This window comes from Rhincodon typus, chromosome 26, assembly GCF_021869965.1.
Source record: "Rhincodon typus isolate 14 chromosome 26, sRhiTyp1.1, whole genome shotgun sequence".
Classification (NCBI taxonomy): Eukaryota; Metazoa; Chordata; class Chondrichthyes; order Orectolobiformes; family Rhincodontidae; genus Rhincodon; species Rhincodon typus.
The window spans coordinates 20852746-20864957 of record NC_063357.1 but is presented as its reverse complement, the minus strand read 5'-3'; the positions used below and the strand labels follow the sequence as shown (position 1 = coordinate 20864957).

The following is a 12212-nucleotide window of genomic DNA, read 5'->3' as shown; positions in this document are numbered from 1 at the left end:
TGTTTTTACATTGATTACATGGACCTATTGATTATCCAGAATATTTAATCAACTGGCACACTGCTGCTTCCATGGGTGCAGGTTAATAAAAAAAGTTTGCTGTACATTGTTAAGACCCCAATTTGCATTTAATTGGGACTATCACCTGACAGCACTCTGTCTACCCAACAGAAAACAAGCAGATTGTAAAAAAGTAAATCAGCAGACTCACTTCATACAGAAGTAATGGAAAGAGAGTCAGGAAGGAGAAATTAGGTACGGTGAAACTGAAATTTGAATCCTGCAACAATTTGCAAAATCTACAGTGGAAAAAAATAAAATGAGCAGACTTATGTTCGTGCACGGGTGCCCTTGGAGAGGGAACACACAGTATCCACTAATACTCTCCATGCCCTTAGAGAGAGGTGGGCACTGCAGGAATACAGTGTTTCATCTCCCCATCCAACTCCATTGTGATTTAACCTTCTCCCCTCTCCCTTTCTGACCTTTGTTGGTTTGCATTTCCTTTAATGGGCTTTGCACACAAATTATTCATTTGCAAACACAGGCAATTTACTGCTGATGGTTAATGGATGAAAATGTGTTTTGGCGATAGGAAAAAGCAATGTTCAGTTGTACGTAAGAGCACTTCTGGACGAAAAAGAAAACGAGCAGAATAGAGCTTTTGTGGTGCAATGCTAGAGGTCCTACATCTGAGCCTGGAGGCCCAGGCTCAAGTCCCACCAGAGGTGTATTTTTGGCAAAGAATATCTAAACCAAGTAATTAAGGGGAAGGAAAAATGAGAGTTAAACCAAAAAAGATTGCAAGACCCAAAAACAAAAGTGCAAAACTGAGAGCAACTAATCCCCTACCATTTTGGGAAATATATTGCTCAATCTCTGTACAGCAATTGGATTTTAAAAGAGAGTTGCCAACAGGATTTAAGTATATTCCTGGTGGTTTTACCATGACTTGCCCTTGCTCCAGCCATTAGTAGCCAACACATTCATCCAGCACTGCCTCCTATATTAGCTGGAAAGCAAAAGGACTTAACATCCAATTGTAAGATGCTTGACTGTTATCCCCAATTGCCTTTTCCTCCTACTTTTATATTTAGTAAAGAGAAATATTCAAATCACATAATAAAAACTTAATCTTTTTTAATGTCCATATGATTTCTTTTCCCTCCAGTGTTGCACAGAGCAGCGTCCTGCAGATTGCAATTCCGGAGACTCCAAGCTGATTGTGTAGGGTTGGTAAACCTATTGTAAACTCATGCTGACACCACTAATTACAATTTACTGAATCCTGATTGATCTGAGTTCTGCATTGCTTGAACATGAGCTATAAGCTGTACCCATTTTAAAACTAATTTGAGCACACAAGTAAAATCGAATAAGATTATAACGAAAATCAGCACACAGTCCATTTACAATTCACTACCGCCAGTCCGGCAACCCCTGTTTCTCTCCCTCTTCCTGTCTTAATTCTTACTCATTGGACATACTTCTGAAATGTAATAATAATACAGGATGAAGAGTGACCTCTTTGTGCTGCTGGTGTGTACATCTTATCAGTTTGAATTATCAGCTTGGCTGCAAAACCAACCACCACCAGAAACTTGAGTTGGTGTTGTACCTTTACCAAAGAAGTATATTTTCAGGTGCATCAAAAGAAAGACATTAAGAGGGGTAACATATGGTTAAAAAAAAATGGGCTTCAAAGGATGAGAGGGGTATGGAACTAATGATGTTTCTAGAGCTAATTTTTTAAAAATTCATTCACAGGATGAAGGGGTCACTGGCTAGGCAGCATTTATTGCCCATCCCTAATTGTTAAGAGTCAACCACATCGCTTTCACATGTAGGCCAGACCAGGTAAGGATGGCAGTTTCCTTCCCTAAAGGAAATTAATGAACCAAATGGGTTTTTCCAACAATCGGCAATGGATTCACGGTCATCATTAGATTCTTAATTCCAGATCATTATTGAATTCAAATTCCACCATCTGCCGTGGCGGGATTCAAACCCAGATCCCCAAACATTATCTGGGTCTCTGGATGAACAGGCCAGTAATAATACCACTAGGCCATTGCCTCCCCTATTCCCAGCATGGTCATTGATGGGACAATACAAGTTGTGAATGCACGAGGCTAACTTAGAATGAATGCATCTATTGTCAATTTCTCCAGGGGACAAAGTGGCAATGTCATTGCAGTAGTAAACCAGAACACTGGGCTAATGATCTGGGTACAAGAGGTAGAAATTAGGCTAAAACATTAGACTAATCGTGGCCATGCCATCATAGTTATCATGGCAGCCCAACAGGTTCACTAGTGTCCTTCAGGGAAAGATACAGGAGCAGAAATAGGCCATTCAGCCCATCAGGTTTACTTTGCCATTCAATGCAATCATGGCTGATCTGATATGTCTCATCTCCACTTTGCTGCCTTTTTCTGATAACCCTTGTTTCCCTTACTGATGAACAATCTCAGCCTTAATATACTTAATTACCCAGCCTCGACAGCCCTCTGTCATATAGAATTCCAGACTCGTTATCCTCTAAGAGAAGAAACTCCTCCTCAACTCTAGCCTAACAGGGAAACTCCTTACTCTGCCCTCTGGTCCTGGACTCTCCCACAAGGGAGAAACAACCTGACAGTATTTATCCTGTCAAGCCACTTAAGAATCTTATATGTTTCAATGAGATTGTTCGCTGTTCATTCTTTCCAACAAGGACAAGCCCGACTCATCTTAAAAAAAAAAATCCCCCAAATCCAGGATCAACCTAGTGAATCTTCTCTGGACTGTCTCCAGAAATCTCCATCTTCTCTCGTCTGGCCTACATCTGACTCCAGACACACTGCAATATAGTAAAGTCTTTAGTGCCCAGAAGGCAGTTAATACTAGCCCAGTCAGTGATCCTACATGTGTGAATAAATAATCCTCCTGTTTTAAGAAAAAAAAGTTGTGGCCCTTTTAAATTGACTTCGTCAGAAAAGGGGTTTGGAAAGTACACACGAGCTTTTCAAAAGTAAATCAAAACAATAGTCCAATCTGTCTCTCTCTCTCCCCTACCTGTAACAGTGCAGATAGCAAAGAGATAGATGAGGGTTTTGGCAGACATCAGACCTCTGTGTATTAAAATCAGACTGCAATGTGCCATCCCAATTCATCAATCTGGCTATATTTTTTTCTGAAGTCTGTTACTATTCTCCTCGCCGTTGACATCTCCTCCATTACAGCATATTGTTGAACCTCTCCAACATATTGTCTAATACCTGATTGGAAAGGAACAAATTGTCTCATTCTCTGCTACTTTACATGAGAACTGCACTTTCTGGAACATTCTGCTGAATGGAATGGACTTTCTTTGTCTGATTTCTCATTATCAGTGGGTGAACATCACACCGTAAATATTGTGTTCTTTTCTGTTATTTGTTAAATTCTTCTCAATTGTTCCCTTAAATCATAACCCACTGGTTACTTCCTTTTTCTCAGTAAAACTAGTTTCTCTTTACTTACTCTATCAGAATGCTTCACAACTTGATCACCTCTAGTTAAGTCTACCTGAACCTTACCTGCTCTAAAGGAGAGCAATCCCACCTTCTCCAGTCTCTCCGCATCACTAGCATTTTTTTTGCCTCGTATCATTGTAATAAATCCCTTCTGCAACCTCTCTAAGGCCATGACATTCTTCCGGAATTAGACACAATTCTCCAGCTGAGCCCTAACCAGTGATTTATAGAAGTTTATGACGTTCTTCCTTATCTACTGGATGCCTCTATGTATAATGTGCAGGAATGGCAGGATCCCGTCTGCTTCTCTAACTGCGTTATGAACATGTCCGGACACTTCAGAGATTTGTATCTTTGAATTCAGAGGAGTCTCTCTTTCCGAGACCCCTTTAACATCTTGGCAATTTTCCAGGTAGGCTTATTCTGCAGCAGATAATCAAAAGGAAAAGACAACCAAAGGAAGTAGCACCATATATCATGTCTTACCTTTTAGGTTGAAAGCAATGACGATACAGCTGTATGTTAAATTGGTCTGCATTTGCACTGGCTGTGTGATTCTTTACAGACTGTTATTCAAAGCAGCCTTTATTTGTGAAGCTCAAGTCTGGCAGTTAATGACAGGCCAGACAGATGGATCTATGACCTGTTGCCAGATTTTATGATAAGCAACAGGAGCAGCTCTATCAATTTAATTCATCACTGTGTGCCACAGCAACCACTTCAGAAGGGGGACCAGGCAACTTTGAAACTCAAATCTCTGAAGGAGCTCAGAATATTTGTGAGCCAATTATCAGAAACAGAACACAGATGGCACTGTAATGCCCAGAGGAAGAAGGGGCGAAAACATGACTTGTTATGAAGCTTCCCTGCTGGTAACCTTTGAAATCTTATCCAAAAAGGCAGAAGCGAAGCGTTGTAGAATCATGGAATAACAGAGAAGAGCAGGAGACCAATTGGACCATCATGCATATACTGGCTCTTTGATCGAGCTATCCAATTAGTCCTTCACTCCTGTCCTTCATCCAAAGGCCTGCAATTTTACTGTTTCCCTTCCAATATTTATCAAATTCTCTGTAGAATATTACTAATGAAACCACCTCGTAATCTTTTCAGGCAGTGCGTTCCACATCACAACAAAATGACTGAATGTAAAGAAAATCTCTTCTTGCCATCTCTTGCTCCCAGTGCAACCATTGAAGGCATTTCTCAGGACAGGTGACACCCTAATTTCCATGTTTAAATATACAGGAGTGTGGCAAGGGTTGTGGGTGGGGCAGAGTTAGTTCTTTGAGCCAAGATAGTGATGCTTATATAAGAGCATCAGCGTGGCTTCAGTTTGTGGATCTGCTGTGGTAGGCCTTGGACTACTTCTTTACCTTTCTCTATTGTGGTATCAGGGCATTGAAAGGTTCATTATTGTCAAATCTCAGATAACGAGGACATGACAAATGAGAAAGAGAAGCACGTTCAGACAGTTTCCCCATTGATTTGTATGAATCCAGATCATTTTGTCAATCTATTATGGTGATCTGTTCAGATCAGTTCTCAAGCAGTCATGCCAGATTCTAAATGTTAACTCTGATTCTCTCTCCACAGACAATGCCAGACCTGCTGAGTTTCACCAGCGTTCTCTGTATTTGTGACAATTTAATGCCAACGGAGCAGTGAAGAGAAAGAGAGATGTGGTCAAGGAGGGTGTGATTAATGTACATGAGGAAGCTGATACAATGCTTTCAAGAGGATATCAGCAATCATGTAAATTAGAGGTCAACACAGGGAAAATATTTGATCACAGTTTTCTGGTGTAAGACTGTGAGGAGAGGTAGCCTCACTGCCACATGCAACGGCAAAGGACAAAATCAGCAGTCTGCCATTTCTGTTCAAGTCGGTATCCCTTGGATGTAAGGAGTATGAAAGTTGTACCAGGGAAATGGACGGAAGACAGCGATGATTTTAATGGGGATGTGGGCACGGAGGGTGAAGGTGGAAATATAGCGGAGCCTATCGTAAATGAACAGAGGACCAAAGATTACGCAGCTGAGTTTTGAAAGTGCAAGAGCATGCGAATTCGGAATGAGATTTTTCCAGCGGGGGGTAAAAAAACAAAATCATAGGAAGTGGAATTGAGAGGGAGAAGGGGATATGGGTGTAGAGCTATACAAGGAAATAATCAGAGATGGAGTAGCAGCACACAACTTATGTATCAGTAGAGGTGCACTATATCAAAAATGCATCATGTCCTCAGTGCTATATCATTTTTAGCAGTATGCAAAATGATCAAACACTTAGTTCAATATAAAATTGAATTGAAATAGTAGTTAAAGCATTTCCAGTGTTCTTTGATGTATCACCATAGCAATAGTATCATGGTTAGTTCTGCACCTGTTGGTGATCTAATTTTCTGAGAAACAGAAAATCAATTTTTCAAATGCAGCAGGATACTAGATCAAAAGGTATTGGTTTGGTGGGAATCAGGTTTTCGAAAAACTTTGACAGTTCTCTAATTGTTCATTGACTGTTCAGAGCTGAATATTCATTAAAATAAAATCATCATCACCCTTGGATGGTACTTGAATAATGTGAAGAAATAAATATCAGATTGCTCACGATAAGCATCGTCTGGTGCAAGGCTCAAGCTGAAATCCATTGCTGAACATTTCCATTACGTCCTGAGTGGGCAGGCTGCTAATGCTCATGGAACAATCACAGCCACAGGAAAAGAACAAGAATTCATTTATTCAAGTGCAAACTAAATATCAGTGAAGAGTACCATGTAATATAAATCCAATCTGCACAGACGTTTGTAAAAAAAAATCCATTTAAAAACAGTGTTGAGATTTCATTTATAAGACCAAGAACAATGAAACAGTAACAGGCCACTAGCCATGCACGTGTCATTTCATTATCAGCTATTGTTGTACAAGGATGTAAGGGCCTGAAAGGGTTAATGCTAAGAAATGCAGTAAGCACTGTCCAATATTACGATGTCACACAGATTCTGGCATGGGGAAATAGCTATGGAACTAGAAACAGTTAGACCTAACATCGAGGTCTCCTTCATCGTACCAATGTATATCATTCCAATGCAACTTCTATCTAGTTGCTATCATTCAACAAACCACGTCCAGTTTAAACCAAGAGCTTTCTCTTGTTGGACTGCCTGATTGGACCAAGCAGGCTCTGTGAATCCCCACCAGGACAGAGGACGGTGGCAGCAAACTTACCATATGAATCTTACAGCATGATGAGCTGTGTTGAGAATTTATCCTGCACAATGCTGACAGTGGTGCTAACTCCTATTTAGCTGCAGCATCGAAAAACGCTGGCAGCCATAGAGACCTGAGGATTCAGCAGGACCAACACTAAGAAGGCTGGTCAAGCAGACGGTCAGCAGCTAAAAAAGAGATGAACATTCCGGAACCTTGCAGAAGAGAACCTCATGAGCAAGATTCTACACGGCAGAAACTACAGCATTTCAGACCTGTTGAGGGACATGCAGCAGTCAGTGTAAGTTAGGGACCCCTCGGAGTTGGAGCACTAGTCATACCAAGTCATAGATTGTACCTGGTATTGGGGATCTGCCGGAGATGTCCCAAACTTAAGGTTCAGCCGGAGAGCAAACTGACATTGAAGACTCTGTGAGGAAAATTGATATCCTAATGTGTCAATGGAAAACACTTCTGTTCTAAAAAGGCACCTTTACGGGCTGGGAAAGCTAGACGTAAGTGAAGTGCTCACAGCTGAGATCGAGTGTCGCCATCCATACGGAGCAGACATCACGTGACATAGCTACAGTAGGGAAATCAAAGGCCACAGAGACAACTTAAAATAAGGTGACAGACCCAAGGAATGTCATAGAGCCAGAATTAAAATAATAAAGGGCAAACTAGAAGCGCAAGCAGACAAAATCAAATAGAAGAAACAAGTTACAAGATTACTGATGCCATAGGAAAGGTAGGAGCATCATTAGTTAATCTGCAGTAAAAGCAGGAAGCATTTATTTAAACTACACATAGAAGCACTCATCCAGGAGAAAAAGCAAAGAGGGGTTATTTGTAGCATGACAGACTGTGGGAATCATCCATAGAAATCTGTTAAAGGACCAGGATGTTTCTGAGAAAAAAAACCACAAAGAACTGCACATTGCTGGAAGTCAGAAACAAAAACAGATGGAAATTCTCAGCAGGTCTGCCAGCGTTTGTGGAGAGAAAGCAGAGTTAATGTTTCAGGTCCAGTGAGCCTTCTTCGAAATATTTCCAAGACAGCCCAAAGAACAAAATTCTTTTAGTAAAGCTGCTATGGGAATGGAAATCATTTTTAGCTGCAGGCAGTTGGATTAATTTTGTAAAGCTTTTAAAAGTAACAGAAATTGTTTATTAAAGCTGTAATTAGTGAGATTAATCAAGAGATGTTGCAAAGAAGGCTGGAATCATTCAAATTATTCACAATAGGCTGGAATCATCCATTCTACTCAAAAGGTGGGAATCCTTTCTTTATTCAGAAAAGCACAGGAAGTGCTTTCAGTACCAAAATATAATATCACTATCCTGCAGAATTAAAGACTTTGATGCAAGAAAAATAAAGAATTACTTTAGGAAGATATGGCAGCAGAAATAATATTGCCATAAAGACTTAATTTCGGAGATGGGCCAACAGAACACAGAACTGAACGTCTTGAAAAAAGGTACAGAACTACTTCCAAACTAGATTCTAAAAATCAGAAGACGACCAAATAAATACGCTGTGCTCAACTGGAACTCTAGCGGATGGTGTTGTAGCTTAACAAGACCTAAAAAGAAACAATAGATATTTCTGATAAATTTCTTTGAGCTTTCGACAATGACTATAACTTGAGAACAAATAATTTTTTTGAAAATGCATGCCTTAATAGAAGTGTTCAGCATTCAGGAGAATCCATTGATAATTGAAAAAATGATCTCTGTAGATTAGTAGAAAATGTGACTATAGAGCTTTAAAAGGAATGATATGTGAGAAAAATAGTTGATAAGGCAGAATTGTTGCCAAAATTGCTTTCCACCTTTATTATTCCATTTGGGAGATTTGCTCCAAAAGACCATCATTTCAGATTGCCCCAGCCCCAGAGATTTTTCAACGGTCTGTGTTCTACATTCTACAAGATCTACAAGGCATCATTTGTCATTGATACACTGCAAAACCATCAAGGAATATAAACAGAGGGTGCATGCTGTTTTAAAATGCCTACAGGCTGAGGGGGGTTACTCTGAATGATATGTGAATACTTCAAGGATTCTATTCGCCTTTTAGGTTGTACTGTCAATAGCAACAGACTTGCACAAAACAAAAGCTGTTAAGGCGTTTCCCATCCCAAAATGATTTGCAAAGATTATTAGGAATGGTAAACTAATTGGCTAAACTTTTACCTGTTTTGGCAACTTCAACATGTACTCGAGTACAACTCCTCAAGAATACATAAAGCTGGTGCTGCATCAGGAGGATGGTTCTTAAAAAATATCAAGGGCATGTTGCCATCTCCAGATATGCTGGCTGATTGCCAACCATTATAGTGGCTGATGCTTCAGCTACAGGTTTAGGTGCTGCGCTCTTTCAGGATTAACCAAACTGGTTAGACATTGTCTCATGAAAATAGCAGACATGTTTCTTTTTAAATTCATTCACAGGCTGAGGCCAGCATTTATTGCCCATCCCAGAGGATGCTTGGCATAAAAAGTACTTATAGAGACAGACAATAAACCGTGGGTCTTTCTAATAGACAAGAAAGAATTGGCAAGGGTACCTCAATGCTTACAGAGATTCTGATTCTGCCTTCTGACATTTAACTAGGAGGCAGTATGTGTACACAGGAAACTACAGGCAATCACAGAGAATGCTGCAAAAACTGAGCAGGTGTGGTAGTATCTACATAGAGAAACAGAGTTAGATTTCATGCCCAATATGACTCTTCTTCAGAACTGAAATATACTTTTGACATAAGAGGTCCAGTGCAAAAACACAAAGGGTTGGAGAAAGAAAACAAAAGATGTAAAAATGGGTGCAAATTAAAATGAGAAAGAGAGAAATGGTCCTCTCTAAGTGAAAAAAGCAAGACACATACAAGGCATGGCTGTCAGTTGGGACAGGGGTTGGGAGGCAGCACGATGGTGAGACATGTAGGGAAAATACAGAGCAGACATAACGCAGTCAGTTTCTGAAGTTATTGAATTCTGCTTTCAAACAGAATTTTGAATAGGAAATGCATTTTGCTTTCAAACTACCATCAAAGGTGGATGAGGTCTCCAGAGCAATGGACAAGAGCTTGCCACGTAAGGTGTGGAGTTTATTTATGAAACTGAATTATATACACAGGAGACTACAGCACAGTGGACAGCATGCCAAAACAGGCTCAAACAAATGTAACAAATTAACTCCACAGAGACAGTATCCCATCACTAAGTCACTCTTTATTTACACATCGTCTGTCCTTGACGTTGATTCAGCTCTCAGAGTGAGCACGATGTCCAACTCTCCTGTTCTTATCTATCAGCCAAGGCTCCCCGATTGGGCCAGATTAACAGCCCAATCAGGGAACTCGTATTGTATGAGGTCCACCTGGCTGATCTCATTAGAATCACTACAGCATCAGAAACAGAAGAGAGAGACCAAGATTGTGTCACCATTCATTGGTTTTGGGTCTAATGTTGGCCAAATCAAAGACCCAGTGGGTTGGTCATGAAAAGCTATTTTGAGCACCTACTGCATACCATGATCATACCCAACTCTTTTGTGTACAATGAAAGGCAGGTCATTCAGCCTCACTGCAGGAGGATATCTTGGACAAGGCACACCAGGGACTCTTAGGGATCACAAAGTGCAGGACCAGAGTTTGGTCATAATTGTTTGGCCCCAGATTTCAAGAGAGATTGAAGATTTCACAGCTGACTGAAACTTGTGGAATTCATAAACGTTAGCACTGGAAACCACTGAGACATACCACTTTGCACATCAGAATAAGTGAGAAGGGACCTATTCATTTATTGACAGGAAATCTTACAATATTACTGTCCCTTATTTTTCACAATGCATATAGGCAAATAAGTTATGTACTAGCACTACGGTTGCAGTTGTCAGGGTCCTCCATGAAAAGTTTGTGACACATGGGATCTCTGATGTGGTCATGTTGGACAATGGACTGCAGTTTGCAGGTGAGAGCTTCAACTAATTTGCAACCCGTTCTAGATTCAAACACAAACTTGATGAAGTGCACATAATCAAATTGGAATCTAAGCCTCGGGTCCGGACAATCAAGTTACTTTTGCAGAAAATACCGATTTTTATACAGCCAAATTACCAGTCCATCGCACTTTAATACAGTTTAGAATTGACAAGTTAGAACAGTTCAGAATTATTGGAGTAGAAAGCTGAAGATTCAGCTCCCTATCTTACCAAAGAAGCTGACCTCATGTTACACCAGTAAGATTATGAAGATATATAAACGGAGGAGCTGTCTTACTATCAGCAGTAGGCTACATACTATAGTAGACAACATCATGCAAGATGGTTGACACTTTTGAATCAATAGCATGTTTGGATACAGGACCTTAGTAGAAAAAGTACAGTCATTCAAGGGACAGCAGACTAGCAGCAGATGTCTATCATTCGCATAACCAGAGGAGTTTTGTGAAGGAACCTCGTATTGTGGATCAATTGTCCAGGAACAGTTGACTGGGATGAGCCCAATGAGGAATGTCATCCCATTAATGATTTACAAACCTCACGCTGTCAATAACAGAATCAAAGTCAACAGTCCTCAACACAGAGACCTACCAGTCACCTGTGTCTGAAGTATTCTGGGAGGATAATGAAACCTCTAGACTACCTGAATTTATGAAGTCAGTGACTTTGGGAGATAGGGTAGCAGTAAATGCAATTATATGCACAAATTATCATGTTAATGATAGAAAACATCTTGCGACCTAGATTTTTCCTAACAGTAAAGAAGTCTGAAAGAGTTAATGCTGATAATTACTTTAAGCGCTGCCCAATAGGAGGGTGCCACATAGACCCAGATTGGGAAGAGTGTGGATCATGAAGGACAAAGAACTAACATTGACATCACCCTCAGTCTCAGTAACAATATCTATCACACCAAAACAGCTTGTACCTAGTTGCCATCATGTAATAAACTACATCTCACTTAAGACAAGAGCCCCTAATTATTAAACTGCTATGTGGTTTTCCTTTACCATATTGGTCCAAGCAGATCCTACAGATCTCAACCAGGAAAGAGGATGGTGTTAGCAAATCTACCAGATAAATCTTATAGCATGATGAACTATGGTAAGGATTCATCTCATAACTTCAATCTATTCTGCTTCCTCCTCTATCCCTTAATTATTTCATTTCCCACAAACACATTTGATTTCTTTCTCTGATTTGATTTATTATTGTCACATGTACTGAGATACAGTGAAACGTACTGTTTTGTGAGCTAACCAGACAAATCATACCCTACATAAGTACAGCAGAGTAACAGACAGAATGCAGAATGTAGTGTTACAGCTAGGAGAAAGATTAACTCTCATATTACAGGTCCGTTCATAAGTCTGATAGCAGCAGGGAAGAAGTTGTTCTTGAATCTGTTGGTACGTGTTTTCAAGTGTTTGTATTTTCTGCCTGTTGGAAGAGGTAGAAGAGAATATAACTGGAGTGGGCATGGTCTTTGATTATAGCAGGCCA

The 12212-nt window shown here is 40.1% G+C and overlaps 1 protein-coding gene across 3 annotated transcripts in view; it reads right to left on the bottom strand.

Annotated features, from left to right (window-relative positions):
- The window catches only part of wscd1a (WSC domain containing 1a), a 122636-nt gene that overhangs the window by 77643 nt on the left and 32781 nt on the right, over positions 1 to 12212 (bottom strand). The window lies entirely within an intron of this gene.